Consider the following 13,426-nt stretch of genomic DNA (forward strand, 5'->3'; position numbering starts at 1 on the left):
CAAGAAAAGACTGAGGATATGACGTCGGTCATGCGCATTAGTACCCTGACGTACTGACGTCAGTCTAATGCGCCCTGACCGATGTCAGCCTTATACTCTGGTATTCGGGCCGACTGGACGCGGACTATACCCAATAGTAAGGACTGCAGCAATGGAATCCTCGAACATCTACATTTATGGTAGGTACAAAACTGTACTTTTCCGGTCCGAAGGACCAATCTGTAAAGGAAAACACAAAGATCAATGCACGTTAGGTTCAAGCAAGGCACTCTTTATTACTTGCAGCAAGGAGACAAAGCATGTAGGTACAAGGTTTGTCTGATTTTCCATAGTTCAGCCTACAGTTTTTATACAGTTTTCTACAAGTTCACAGAAAGATGCTATTATTAGATTTGCTGCTGACACGGTCAAATAATTGCTGTCTTGCAAAAACATGTTTTTTTGAGAAAAACAACCTGGTCTTGAGTTTGTTTCAGCTTCCCTTAGTTTCTCACAATTCTTTCTCTAGTTCTGATATGATACATTGAAGGTACAGTCCTGGCCTCAATACACTTTCTGCTGACCATGGTGGATTTACAGGCATCCATTGTTCTCTTTTCAGAGCTTCTAGCAGCTGCATATTTTCACACAGATTAAGCAGAATAAATGTGTTAACTCCTTTTAACCCTTAATACACTAAACCTGTATATTGCAGTTGTACATTTTAATACACTAAGCCTACATATTGCATTGCAGTTATACATTTTTCCTAACGGTTCAGATAAATCAGTGTTGTAGTATTACTACCCTCTCATGTTTCTCTTTTCTTTCTTTCTCTCTTTCCTACCCTTCCAAGGCTGGAGTGATGTATCCTGCTTTACCTTTGACCTCCTGACTAAATTGTTGTACAGCTTTAGGATTCAGCTTCCCCTCTGAGCAAGAAAACTCTGATTTTTGGTACACCTGTATGTCCCTTTTATACTAGTACATGGAATCATGCTACGGGTGGATATATGCAAAGAAGAGCCCAAAGCTTAATAGAGTAGGCAGCTGGGACCATCCTTGGTAGGATACACTCCATATAGTTATGATTATGCAACTGTACTTTATTTTTCCTTATTTTTTTGTAGTTAAACTCTTTCTTGATGAGCTAGGAGAGCTGCATTAATGAAGTGAGGGAAGGAACTCTAGATGATGATAGCTTTCTGTTGATGCTATAAAAGGACTGCCTGTGGCACTGGAAAAAAAATGTCTAGTGATGTTTCCTAGCCTTGTAATCATAGGTTCATAGGTAGGTACTAGGCTATCGGCCCTAGGGCCCATACAAGCCTAGCCAAAAAAATGTACCCTGGCTTTCGCCACCCAAGAAAATTATTTTCCTGTGCCCCTGTCAAGCAGAGCCACAGAAGTGATCCCCGGGGTGAATTTCCCATTTCACATCCAATCATCAAGATTTTTCTTGGAGTGCTAATGAGGGGCTCTGTTTGACATAGATAGGTAGTCTGTTCCAGAGTATGGGAAGTCTCTGGGACAGGAATCTATCCCTCCAGCATGTTCTGTTTATTGTGGTGACAAGGTTAAGGTCCCTAGAGCATGTAGCTTGGAGGGATTGGGATTTCTTTAAGTGGAGCATGTCCAACAGCTCTGGGTTTGACATAGCTTTGTATGTTAGGCAGAGATCGCCCCTGAGTAGGCGATATGCGATGGAGTAAAGCTGTAGCTTTTTGAGACGGTCTGCATAGGGCATCTGTTTGAAGCCAGTAATCCTCTTTGTGAGGTATTTCTGTGGTCTTTCCAGTTGTTGTAGATGTCTTGTGAGGTACATACCAAAAGGGGCATTGTACTCTATAATGGGTCTAATGAGTGATGAGTAGAGGGGAACAATGACCTCTTTTTTCTGGATGAGAATCCTTTTGTGATGAGATGAGCCACGTAGAAAGATTTCCTGACCACTGTGGCGATGTGATTATCAAAGGAGAGACTACTGTCCACCTGTGTCCCAAGGTCTCATCACATTTTCGGCATTAAGTAGACTACCAGCTATGTGGTAGTTTATGGGTACAGAGTTTTTACCAAAGGGGATGACAATACACTTTTTGGCATTGAGCTTCAGGCCATGGCTTTGACACCAGGTATCTGTCTCAGTGAGGCCCTTTTGTAGTTTGTCCACATCGTTAGGAGTTTAGATTATGGCTCCTAGTTTGCAGTCATCTGCAGACTTTGTTAGCCAAAGACCTTCTGTGTTGGCCTGCACTTCACAGAAGTAGATACCAAACAGGAGAGGACCCAGGACTGAACCCTGTGGTACTCCACTTGTCACTGGTCTGATGTCGGATTTGGAATCGGCTACTTTCACAGTGTGAGTTCTGTCCTTGAGCCAGTTGGCAACCCATCTTGTGACATAGGGATTTATACCTAGTTTAGTGAGCTTATCTATAATTCCAGAGTGCGGGATGGTGTTGAAAGCCTTGGCGAGATCTAGATAAGCTGTGTGAACCATTATACCCTCATCTATGGCTTTGGTGACTGCTTCAAAGAAGTCAGTCAGGTTTAGGAGACATGATCTGCCTTTTACAAATCCAAACTGAGTAGGGTCCAGAGTTTGGAGATTACCAATGTCTTTGTTTATGAGTTTCATGATAATACGTTCCATGGCCTTGCAGACCAGGCTCGTCAGGCTAATGGGGTGGTAGTTCCCGGGGTCCGTCATGGCTCCCCCTTTGTGGAGTGGGATAACTGTCACGGTGCGCCATTCAGTGGGTACAAAGCCTGAGGTGAGGCTATGATTGAACATGGTACTTAGGTAGGGTGCCAGTTCATTCTGTAGTTCGTGTAGAACGCAGCCTGGGATATTGTCAGGTCCCATGGATGCTGTGTTCTTAGCTTTGGAGAGTGTGTTTTTTTTACCTGTGCAGCCGTGATTATAGGAACTTTGCATTCTGCCGGTATAGAGATGGGCCCTCTAGGGGGTGAGAGGGGGGTAAAGTTAGCACTGAACCTATCTGCTAGGATGTTGGCAATATCAGTTGGTTCTGTATATTTAGTGCCATTATGCTGTAACTCAGAGCAGATCTGAGTGTTCCCATTTAGATTCTTGACATAGCTATAGAATACTTTGTGGTTGTCTTTAGAGTCAGTGGCAATTTTGTTTTCATAACTAGCTTTGGAGGATTTTATGAGGGATCTCAGCTTCTTACTGAGGTTGACCAGGGAGTTCCTCCAGTCATGTTATTTTACTCTTTTTTGCAACAGTTTCTTTCTTCTGTTGTAGAGTTTGTTTATGGCAGAGGACCACCAGATTGGCTTCCATTTTTTGGAGGATAACATCTTGGTTCTATTAGGGATAGCATGATCCATGCACTCGTGTAAGTGCTTATAAAGTGCATTTGTGTAGGATTCGGCAGTCATACCTCTATTGGCCGTCTGCATGGGTGTCATGAAGTTTGCCACTTCTGTCTTAAGAAGTGTGAAGTTGGCTTTTGAAAAGTTTTTTACAATGGTTTCCCTAATTGGGGCTGGGGGTGGGATGTGGATGTCTAGGCTGATTAGCTTGTGGTCGGATCTGACCAACGAGGAATTGACCTCTGGTGTGGAACACCGGTTTCCCATGTTGGTAATGACCAGGTCTAGGATATTGCTGCCCCTGGTGGGGGTGTGAATAAGTTGATCCAAGGCGTTGGAATTTATGAATTCTAGAAAACGTTGAGCAAAAGAGTTGGTACATGAGTAGTTTTCCCAGTTAATGGTGGGGTAGTTGAAATCGCCCATTATTAGGGTGTTGGGTTGTATCCTAATACTTTCCAGTGTATCAAGAAATGAGGAGTGTGAATCCTGTGGCATGGTGGGGGGTCTGTAGCAAGCTACAATGTGGATTGCAGTCTTGCCCAGAGTTAGTTGCACTTGGATAATTTCGCATGCATTATGCTGTGCAACTAGCCTGGAGGTGTGGATATCCTTAATGAATATGGACACGCCTCCGCCTTTAGTGCTTCTTTCTGGGTTAGGTAGCCGAAAGGTGTGGTATGAATTGAAGCCTGGTAATGCAGGGCTGCTCTATGGAGCTTTGAACCAGGTCTCTGTCACTGCACAGATGTCAATGTTCTCCATTTTAAGGAGTGTCTCGAGTGAGTGCATTTTGAGGTTTAGATTTCTAGCATTGAGTAGCATTACCCTCAGATTTTGCTTGCTTGTACCTGTTAGGGTGGTGAATTTGTCATTTGAACCTTGCCTAAATAAGGCACTATAGGGGTGGCAAGAGTCTTAGCCAGTATCCGGAATCCTAAGGGCGGCAGGTGCAGGCCATCTCTGGCAAAGCATCGTGGACTGTCGATCATGTCGTCCCAGGCAGACAAATACTGGATCCCCTTAGAATGACACCAGAAGCTTAGCCAATTGTTGAAGTCAATCATTTTGTCTAACTGTCTTTTTTATGATTTGACCTTTTTATTTTTTTTTAATCTTAATTTTTTTGGTACCCTCCTGTGACCATCAAGCTTCCCGCCTGGCTTTCTTAATTGGCACATATGTGTATATACATATTTCATGTGTGTGTGTGTGTGTGTGTGTGTATATATATATATGGGTTCCCTTCAGAAGCTCGAAATACTGAAATCTCGAATTTCAGTATTTCGAGCCCAAGAAGCCGAATCCACAGAACAGCGAAAGTTCAGAAGCGCGAAATTCAAAACCTCGAATACTGGAAGTTTTGAATTTCATGCTTCTAAACTTCTGCTGCGGTCATGTCTTCAGGTAAGTATGTGTGTGTGTTAAGGGGTTTGGGTATGGGCTGTGTTGTGTGTCAGTGTGTTTTGTTGCTGTGATGTGTGTGTGCAAGAAGAATGTAGCTTGTATGGTGGTGTTTTGTGTGTGTTTGTATGTAGTGCTACCTCGGAGTGAGAATATTTAAGTAGACAGATTGTGTGTGTGTGTGTGTGTGTGTGTGTGTGTGTGTGTGTGTGTGTGTGCGTGTGTGCGCGTAGTAGTACCACAAAATTCAAAACCTCAGATATTTGAGATTTTGGATTACGCAGTTTTCAGGCTTCTTTGTTGTATGGATTCAGCTTCTTGGGCTCAAGATACTGAAATTCGAGATTTAAGTATTTTGAGCTTCTGAAGTGAATATATATGTATTTTTGTATATATATATATATATATATATATATATATATATATATATATATATATAGATATAGATATATAGGTCCACTTTTAAATGCCAGAATCTCGAGTTTTAAAAAAAACGAACCAAAAACATTGAGATTTCGGTATCTCGACATTTAAAAGTGGAGGGAGGGGACAGACACCTAAAATAACCCCCCTACTTAATTATATCAACTTCGAGATTGCGCTTCAGTGAAGAGAACGGTAATGCTCCTGTTGCACTTACCGTTCTCTTCACTGTAGCGCAATCTCGGAGTTGATATATTTTAGTGGGGGGTGCAGGGGGGCTTGCTCCCCTGCAAACACTTTATTTTAGTTCATTTGTGGGGGGGGGGTTTCCCCACATTTAAATGTTGAGATACTGAAATCTCTGTGTTTTGGGTTTGTTTTTTTAAAACTTGAGATTTCGGCATTTAAAAGTGGACCTATATGTATATATATATATATATATATATATATATATATATATATATATATATATATAGATATAGATATATACATGTATATACATACATATATACACACACACACACACACACACACTTATACATAGCCGTTTTTTTCTTATGTAGACTGTTTTGGAGAACTTTAGCATCTTTTATTGAATGATTGGTACATAGATTTTAGTCATCAAATTTGGTTTTCTAGAACCCATGTCCCAAAAGAAAGTTGCCTAATTATTAATTAGTGGAAGACTGAGGTTAGTGGGAGGATGGCAATGTGTGCCGTTTCTTCCAGGGCCCAGGTATGGGGTCTGTGGGACCACATCAAATATAGCTCAAGGGATAGTCTGCATAGTGAATGCCTAATGAAAAAAATATGGATAGGAGGGGGGTCTTCCTACAGTAGTACAGAAGGATGATGTTTAAGATTAAGGTGATGCTGGGTGGGTTACTTTAAGAGAATATTTATGGATTTCAGGGTGTTGTAGGGTGACAGCATTATGGGGTTAAAAACCTTTATCTCTCCCATTCTCAGGAGGCATTGCCTGATTTTATACTTTTCATAACTGCTTAAGTGATGGCCTGAAATAGCTGATGTGGAAAAACTTCAGAGCTGATATTGTCAATTTTTTATCTCATCCTCACACATGGGTCCAGATCCGATCCATCGGATCCTACTCTGCTGTTACCAAGCTTGTGGAAATCTAAAAGCTCTTGGATACTTCCCCTTACCCATAAGCATCTCTCCCCATTACCTCAGATCTCGTTTGACACTTTGCAAAGATGTGATCCAATCAACTAGCTCTTGGCTATCAGGTCATATTATTAAGAATTTTTTCTTCTGTAGTCTCCTTTTTTATATTTGAATGTAGTTAGTCATTCCTACCTCTCCCTTATTATTTATAACCTATCCTTTACAGTAACTGTTTTTTAGGTTACTTCTTTTTCTTCTCTCTCATTCCCTTTCACTTTCCTGCCAGTAACTGTTTTTTATAGGTTACTTCCCTCCCCTTTTACCTTTAAAGGCATCTCTTTAACTACTACTGTTAGTAGTTTTCCCCTTCATTTTACTTCTAGCTACCCTTATAAAAAAACAAACAAAAAAATATGAACCTTTCCCTCTTTTGTTTTTTTTTCTCTGTGTGCATGTTTGTGTGAGCTGATTCTGTGCCTGTTCCTTTTCTTTGCATTATGGCAGAGAAACAAGAGAAACCTACTGGTTTTAAAAATGCACAAAGTGCGGGCACAAAACCCCTGTTAGCAACTCTCACTCACTGTGTGTCTGTTTTCTTGGGCCCCTTCACTTGCAAAACAATTGGGCGATTTACCACTCTTAATCATCAAGCTTTAGCGGATAGAAAAAATAAGCTCATTTTAAGGGTTACGTTGCCTTCGGCCTTTTGGGAGGCTATTTCTGGCAGTAAAGAGAAATCTTGGCTCATCCACAAAGACAAAATCAGCTCATTCGAGCCCTGCTTCATCTATTTCCTCTAAATCCTCTGGAAAAGGAAAAAAAGAGACCCTCTTCAGCACCGACAGATCCTTCAATGCCCAAAGCCAAAAATGACGAAATCTCCCAAGCCTGTGGAGTCTGTGACCCGATTGCAGCCTTTGGCACCGATCTGTACCCTGTTGGATATGGCTTCTTTGGCTCCGATCCTAACTGGTAAGGATAGATTGGATCCGTTGATGTTGGATCCGACAACTAGTTCCTTCAAGCCTGTCTTGACACTGCCGAGGACACAGTACTCCTTGACCTTTTATCCAATTCCATCAAGGCTGCCATCTTCCTTTTTATCAAGACCAAGGTCCCCATTGACTCCTCTTCCCATTTGACCGGGAGCCTTACTGAAGAAGATGTGGAATGACTGGTGCACAAGATTTTGTGAGCACAGGGCATCACTAAGTCCCCCACGACCTTGACCCTTACAGCACCAGGCCTGTCTAAACTGACCACTCAACCTCTTCCTCCCCCTCTGACTTCAGGGCAAGCTACAGAGCCATCGGATCTGATATGCCCAGTACCGTTCAACTGTAATCTGAAGATAGCTTCATCAGATCAGACCTTTACTCGGAGCTCTTCAGCCTTTTTGGAGTTGGAGAGTTCCCAGAGCCATAGTGAACCTCACATACTTCATGTGCGCTCAACTCCCTGGGCTTCAGCGAAGGTGAGCTCTGCTCCAGCTTCAACCTCTGGCAAACTCTTCTGGACTGGAAGGGAACCCATCCTGAAAGCTTGGCTGAAACGACATCCTCATTCATTCAGGAGCAGTCAGCCTTACTACCATGTTCCACAGGGACAGTGGGACCTCAGGCGGCAGGATTCTCATCTGGGTACCTCCTACTCTTCCGATACCTCCCCAGACTGAGGAGGTCCCTAGGAAGAGGCTTTGCAAGTACAAATACTAGTATGTCTGACCGGGCATTTGGACTCCACAGAGGACTCAGCCATGGAAGGCACTGATGCCAGTGAGTGAGAAGGATCCCTACTGTCACTCCCCGAGAATGTTTCCTTTGGGGAGATTCTGGCAATTCTGTAACAGAGGGGTGGCTGGCAGTCCAGCAGTCCTTCACCTGAGGAGTTGGTGTACCTGGCTTTCTTTGTTTCCCACCCATCTACCTCCTGGGTGACTCTTCCCACTGATTAGCTCATAGGTTTGATCTCTCGGCGGGTGTGGGAGACCCCAGATTCCATCAAGCCTGTTCCCTGGAGACCAAATAAAATTATAACTGGTTCCTTTGACAAGGCCTTCTGGGCAAAAGGGGTTGCAGTAGATGCCATGATCATGGCAGCATCGCCCAAGATGGAACTCTGCAAGGAGGGTTCAACTATCCATCCTTCTAGTAAGGATTCCAGGACAGTGGATAGATATGGGAAGGAAGTGTTCTCTTCAGAGATCTTTGCCTTGCGGTCGCTGAATTATCTTTTGCATTTCACCAGGTTACAAAGGGATCTGATCAAGAAGCTTTCAGATACCCTTGAAAGAGCAGTAGCTGAGGGCACTAAAGAGAAAGTAGCTTCCCAGTTAGCCACCCTACATTCTGTAACCAGCTCTTCCATGAAGCTCATGGCACATGAAGCCGAAGGAACGAGCAGTGTGGCAGATTCCGGTATCTCTCTGAGGAAGGATGCCTGGATGGCTTTTGTGACTTTGCGGAACCTTTTAAGTCTTCGTTTGTCAATGCCCCATTTGACGGCATATTTCTTTTTGGTCCCAAAGTCAAAGGTATGCTATTCAGGTGTGAGAAGGAAGGTAAGACTCTTTCTGCCATGGGCAAATGTTTCGCGGCTCCTCAAATACCTTATCTTAAGGGTCAAAGAGACAGTGGAAAAATGTGGTTCAAGAAGTCTCAAGGGTCCTACCAAGGCACACATGCAGAGTTTTCCCCCAGAGATAGAGGGGGAAACAATAATGGAAGACATTGCCGTTGCGGCAGAGGAGGTCCGTAGAATCAAGGGTCCTGGGAGTCTCTTTTTGATAAGCCCTTTCAGCCCTCCTGAAAGGAGGCCCAATTGTCCACATCTGGAGACAGTCGGGGGTTGACTATCCCTGCACTGAAGAGCCTGGCAAAAGATAACTTACGATATGTGGGTGCAGAGGATAATATCCAGGGGTTACCAAATTCACTTTTCTCAACAACCCCCTCCTAACAAGGAAATCCCAAACATTCAACCCAGTCAAAGGGATCAGGCAGTCATTCAAATTCAAAAACTGTTGGAAAAGTCATCCAAGAGGTCCTCTTGAGATCAGAGAGGAATCGGAACTTACTCAAGGCTCTTTTTGGTTCCAAGGAAAACAGGGGACTGGAGACCAATCCTGGATTACATCAGACTGAAGAAGTTGGTTCACTGTTGCAAGTTCAAAATTGTCATGGCACACAGTCCATACTTCCTTTTCTGGAACAGGACGATTGAATGTGCTCTGTAGAGCTTCAGGATACATACTATCATAAAAAAATGGACAGACGCTCCAGAGGATATCTACGCTTCCTGCTGGGAGACAGTCATTACCAGTTCAGAGTACTGCTCTTTGGTATCAGTATCTCCCCCAGAGTGTTCACCAAATGCATGGGCCATGGTTGCAGCTCACCTGAGACGTCAAGGATTCCGAGTGCTTGCTTATTTAGATGACTTGCTCATATCTGCCCTGACCAGGCATCTACTTATCCGCACAAGAGACTCTTCTTCAAGTTTGTTTCAAGCTAGGCATAACCATAAATTACCAAAAATATCATCTGGAGCCCACTCAAACACACGAGTTTATAGCAGCACTACTAGACACCACTCAAATTATTGTGAAACTTCCTCCTTCCACAGTGTTAACAATTGGACAGCAAACTTCAAGGTTAATCAGGAGCAAGAAGGTAGCTGGCTGCCACGTTCTACAGGCATTAGGATCTATGGCCGCTGTGATTGTTGGTTCTGATAACCAGGTTTCACATGTGAATTCTGCAATGGCTTCTGGCTGCTCACTGGTCAGTAATTCAGCAACCGTTGTCTCACCAAATTCTTATAACAGACTTATGCAAAAACAATCTTTCATTGTGGATTTGTTCAGAACAGGTGACACACAGTCAACCATTTGCCCCCCCCTCAACTACAGGTTATGGTGACCACGATACTTCCCAGATTGGGGGGGGGGGGGGCATTACCTGGGGAAGACTGTCAAAGGAACCTGGACAACGATTGAGGCCAAGTTCCACATAAACATCCTGGAGATGTGGGCAGTGCTTCTAGCGTTGCAGGCATTTCAGACTGCTCTTCCTCTGGAGACAGTAGTGATTTATGTTTTCAACAGTAGTGATTTAGTCAGACATGCCAGTAGTATGGTACATAAACAAGCAAGGAGGAAACGGATCATACCCTCTGTGTCGAAAAGCGCTCAGTGTGTGGCAGTGGGCGATCTCATCCAGCCGCTTTCTTTTATTAGCACACATTCTGGGAAGGTCCATCGTCATAGCAGACAAGATGAGCAGAGCCATTTTCATGCCTCACGAGTGGTCCCTCAATGAGAATGTAGCGAAGAACATTTTCTGCACATGGGGCCAGCCTTGCTGCGACCTCTTTGCCTCTCCCCTAAACAACAAATGCAGCAGCTACTTCTCCATAATTCCCCCACCAGGGTAGTCCCCGAGGGATGCAGTAATACACGTTTGGCCTCCCAGACTGTTGTATGCCTTTCTCCCATTCCATTGTTTCCCAAATTCCTTCAGAAAGCCAACAGGTTGAAGAGAGTAGTAATCCTCATTGCTCATATTGGCCTCAACAGATCTGGTTTCCTTTCCTCTTGCCACATCTACAGAAGGAGCCCTAGATTCTGGAACTCTTTCCAGATCTACTTTCACACCTGACAGGAATGCTTCATCACAACCTTCACAATCTCAAGCTGACTGGTTGGTTGCTCCAGTTCCATTGATTGCCAGACAACCTATGCTGTCCGCCCCGGTCCAACATATTATGATGTCCTCCCATAAGTCATCCACTCAAAAACTCAGTAAGAGTAAATGGAAGAGATTTTATAATTTTAGCTCAACAATACAATATGGATCCTCTCACGGCTCACATTCATTCTGTTCTAGAATTTTTAGCCCATCTTTTCAATAAGGGAGGTGTGGCTTCTACCATTAAGGTCCATTTGGCAGGCATTTCAAATTTTCACAGTGGGATAGACAACTTATTTCTCATTTCCCACAAACTTTGCCTTCTTAAAAGAGACCATATTGTTAAGACCTCCCCACAAGGATCCTTCTCCCCCTTGGTATCTTAATTTGGTGCTATGTCTGATTGTTTAATCACCCTTCGTACCTGCAGCAACTTGTGATGTTAAGTGTCTATCCTGGAAAAATAATTTTTTGGTGGCTATCACATCTGCGAGACTGACATCAGATATTCAGGCACCATCTTCCCAGCCCCCGTATTTATTTTTTCTTAGAGTCTCTTTGCATACCAACCCCTCTTTTTTACCCAGAGTTGTTTAACAAACAAATATTAATCAGACTATAGATTGCCTATTTCTTCCCTAATTTTAGTAGTAAGGGCGAATATATACTGTGTTTGTCAGATGCTCATAGACAGTTACGTTTCTATTTACATAGAAGTAAAGAGTTTTGGAAAGCAAAATTGCCTTTGTAGGCCTTTGGAAAGGCCAACCAGTTTCCAGGGTTACCTTATCAAAGTGGCTTTCTAGTTGCATTTCCTTCATTTATACCTCAAAAGACATGAAACCTCTCAAATCCATTCAAGCTCACTGTACCAGGGCGATGGTCACACCTACAGTCTTCCAGACAAGTGCTTTCTTGGATGATGATTGTGCAGCAACTACATGGATGAATCATCATACCTTTATCACTCATTAAATGTTAGATTTTGTCTCCAGGGAAGAGCCTCCTTTTGATTGTTCTGAGAAGCGATCTCCCATGAGTCCACCCAGGGTAAAGGTAGCTGGGGACTCTGTCCCATATGTGAGGATGAAATGAAAAATTAACCATATCAGATAAAGAAGTTTATGTACTCATCATAGCATTCCATCTGTATTGTCGATTTTTCATCTCTCCTCACATCCCCTCCCTCCAACCACCTTCCTTGAAGTTCTTTGGTTGAATAGGAAGACATTTTCTAATATTAGGTTGTTTTCCATATACTCCAGATGTGGTCTCCTTTAAAAATCTTTTTCTATGGTTATAGTCCTAGCAAACAAGATCTGAGGTAATGGGGAAGAGATGCGTTGTGGGTAAGAGGGTATCCAAGAGCTTTTTGTTTGTCATGAACTCGGTAACGGCCGAGTCGGATCCAGACCCATATGTGAGGAGAGATGAAAAATTGACAATACAGATGGAACGTTATGGTGAGTACATAACTTCTTTTTTTTTTTTGCTGGACTGAGTTGATTTGTTTTCTGTCCTTCTCATTTTCCACTGCTTTCCATCTTAACTTACAGAGGAAATTAGTTTAAGTTTGTGCCTTAGTATCTTGATGTAGGTACTGTATTTGATGACAGGGTGACACACCAAGACCAGTTATAGCTGTCAGCTGTCATCAAAATAACTTGTTTGTACCTTAGGAGTGTATCACAGGTTAATAGATGATCTGGCTTGTGCAAAATTGTGGCACAAGATTACTGATTGACATATCCACAACTTTTTATATAGTTAAACTGTGGCAGTCTTGTTTGATCTGCACTTCTTGCTTATTTGCAGTCAGGTATCTTATCTACTGTGCTCTTCACAATCATTGGTCTGCCCACATAAAGGAGTTATTGAGACCCTACACCCCTGCCAGGCATTACAGTTTCTCATGTGAGGGGCTGCTTGACAGTTTGGTGTACTCATTTAGAGATCTCAGGCAGGCTGTCTTTTGCTTATTTTGCCTCCATCTTGTGGAATTAGCTACCTTCCCTAATTTGAACAAACTACTCCTTGCTAATACTCGCTCAAGACATCTCTGAAATACAGTCTGTTTAAGATGGTCTGGCTTGATCTAGGGAGAGGCAGTTAACCCTTTATCTTTATTTTTAGATTCTTCCTTTTATAAAGTTGCCACATTTTATATTCTTTTATGCTGGTTTACTTTTACTCTACTCATATCCTCAACATTTAAATACTTTAGGTAAATAATGTTTGGTCAGAAATGGGTTAGATATAATCTGAAAGATTGGAGAAAAATATAGTGTTCTTGTGAATAATATATAATGTACATAATATAATGTAAGCCACCTTATTCTAGTTTGATTGGTTTGCTCTTTTTCTTTTGTGTCTTTGTTCTCCTTTTTCTCGAGAGGAAATTAACCCAAGGATAGTGAAATGCGTGATATGTGTTTTTTTCCATGAAAAACTAGATCAGGATC

The 13,426-nt window shown here is 42.7% G+C and overlaps 1 protein-coding gene across 1 annotated transcript in view; it reads left to right on the top strand.

Annotated features, from left to right (window-relative positions):
- DENND2C (DENN domain containing 2C) overlaps positions 1-13,426 on the top strand; it is a 1,562,444-nt gene that overhangs the window by 1,411,542 nt on the left and 137,476 nt on the right. The window lies entirely within an intron of this gene.

Source organism: Protopterus annectens, chromosome 7.part0, assembly GCF_019279795.1.
Source record: "Protopterus annectens isolate FY-2018-M chromosome 7.part0, PAN1.0, whole genome shotgun sequence".
In the NCBI taxonomy this organism is placed as follows: Eukaryota; Metazoa; Chordata; order Ceratodontiformes; family Protopteridae; genus Protopterus; species Protopterus annectens.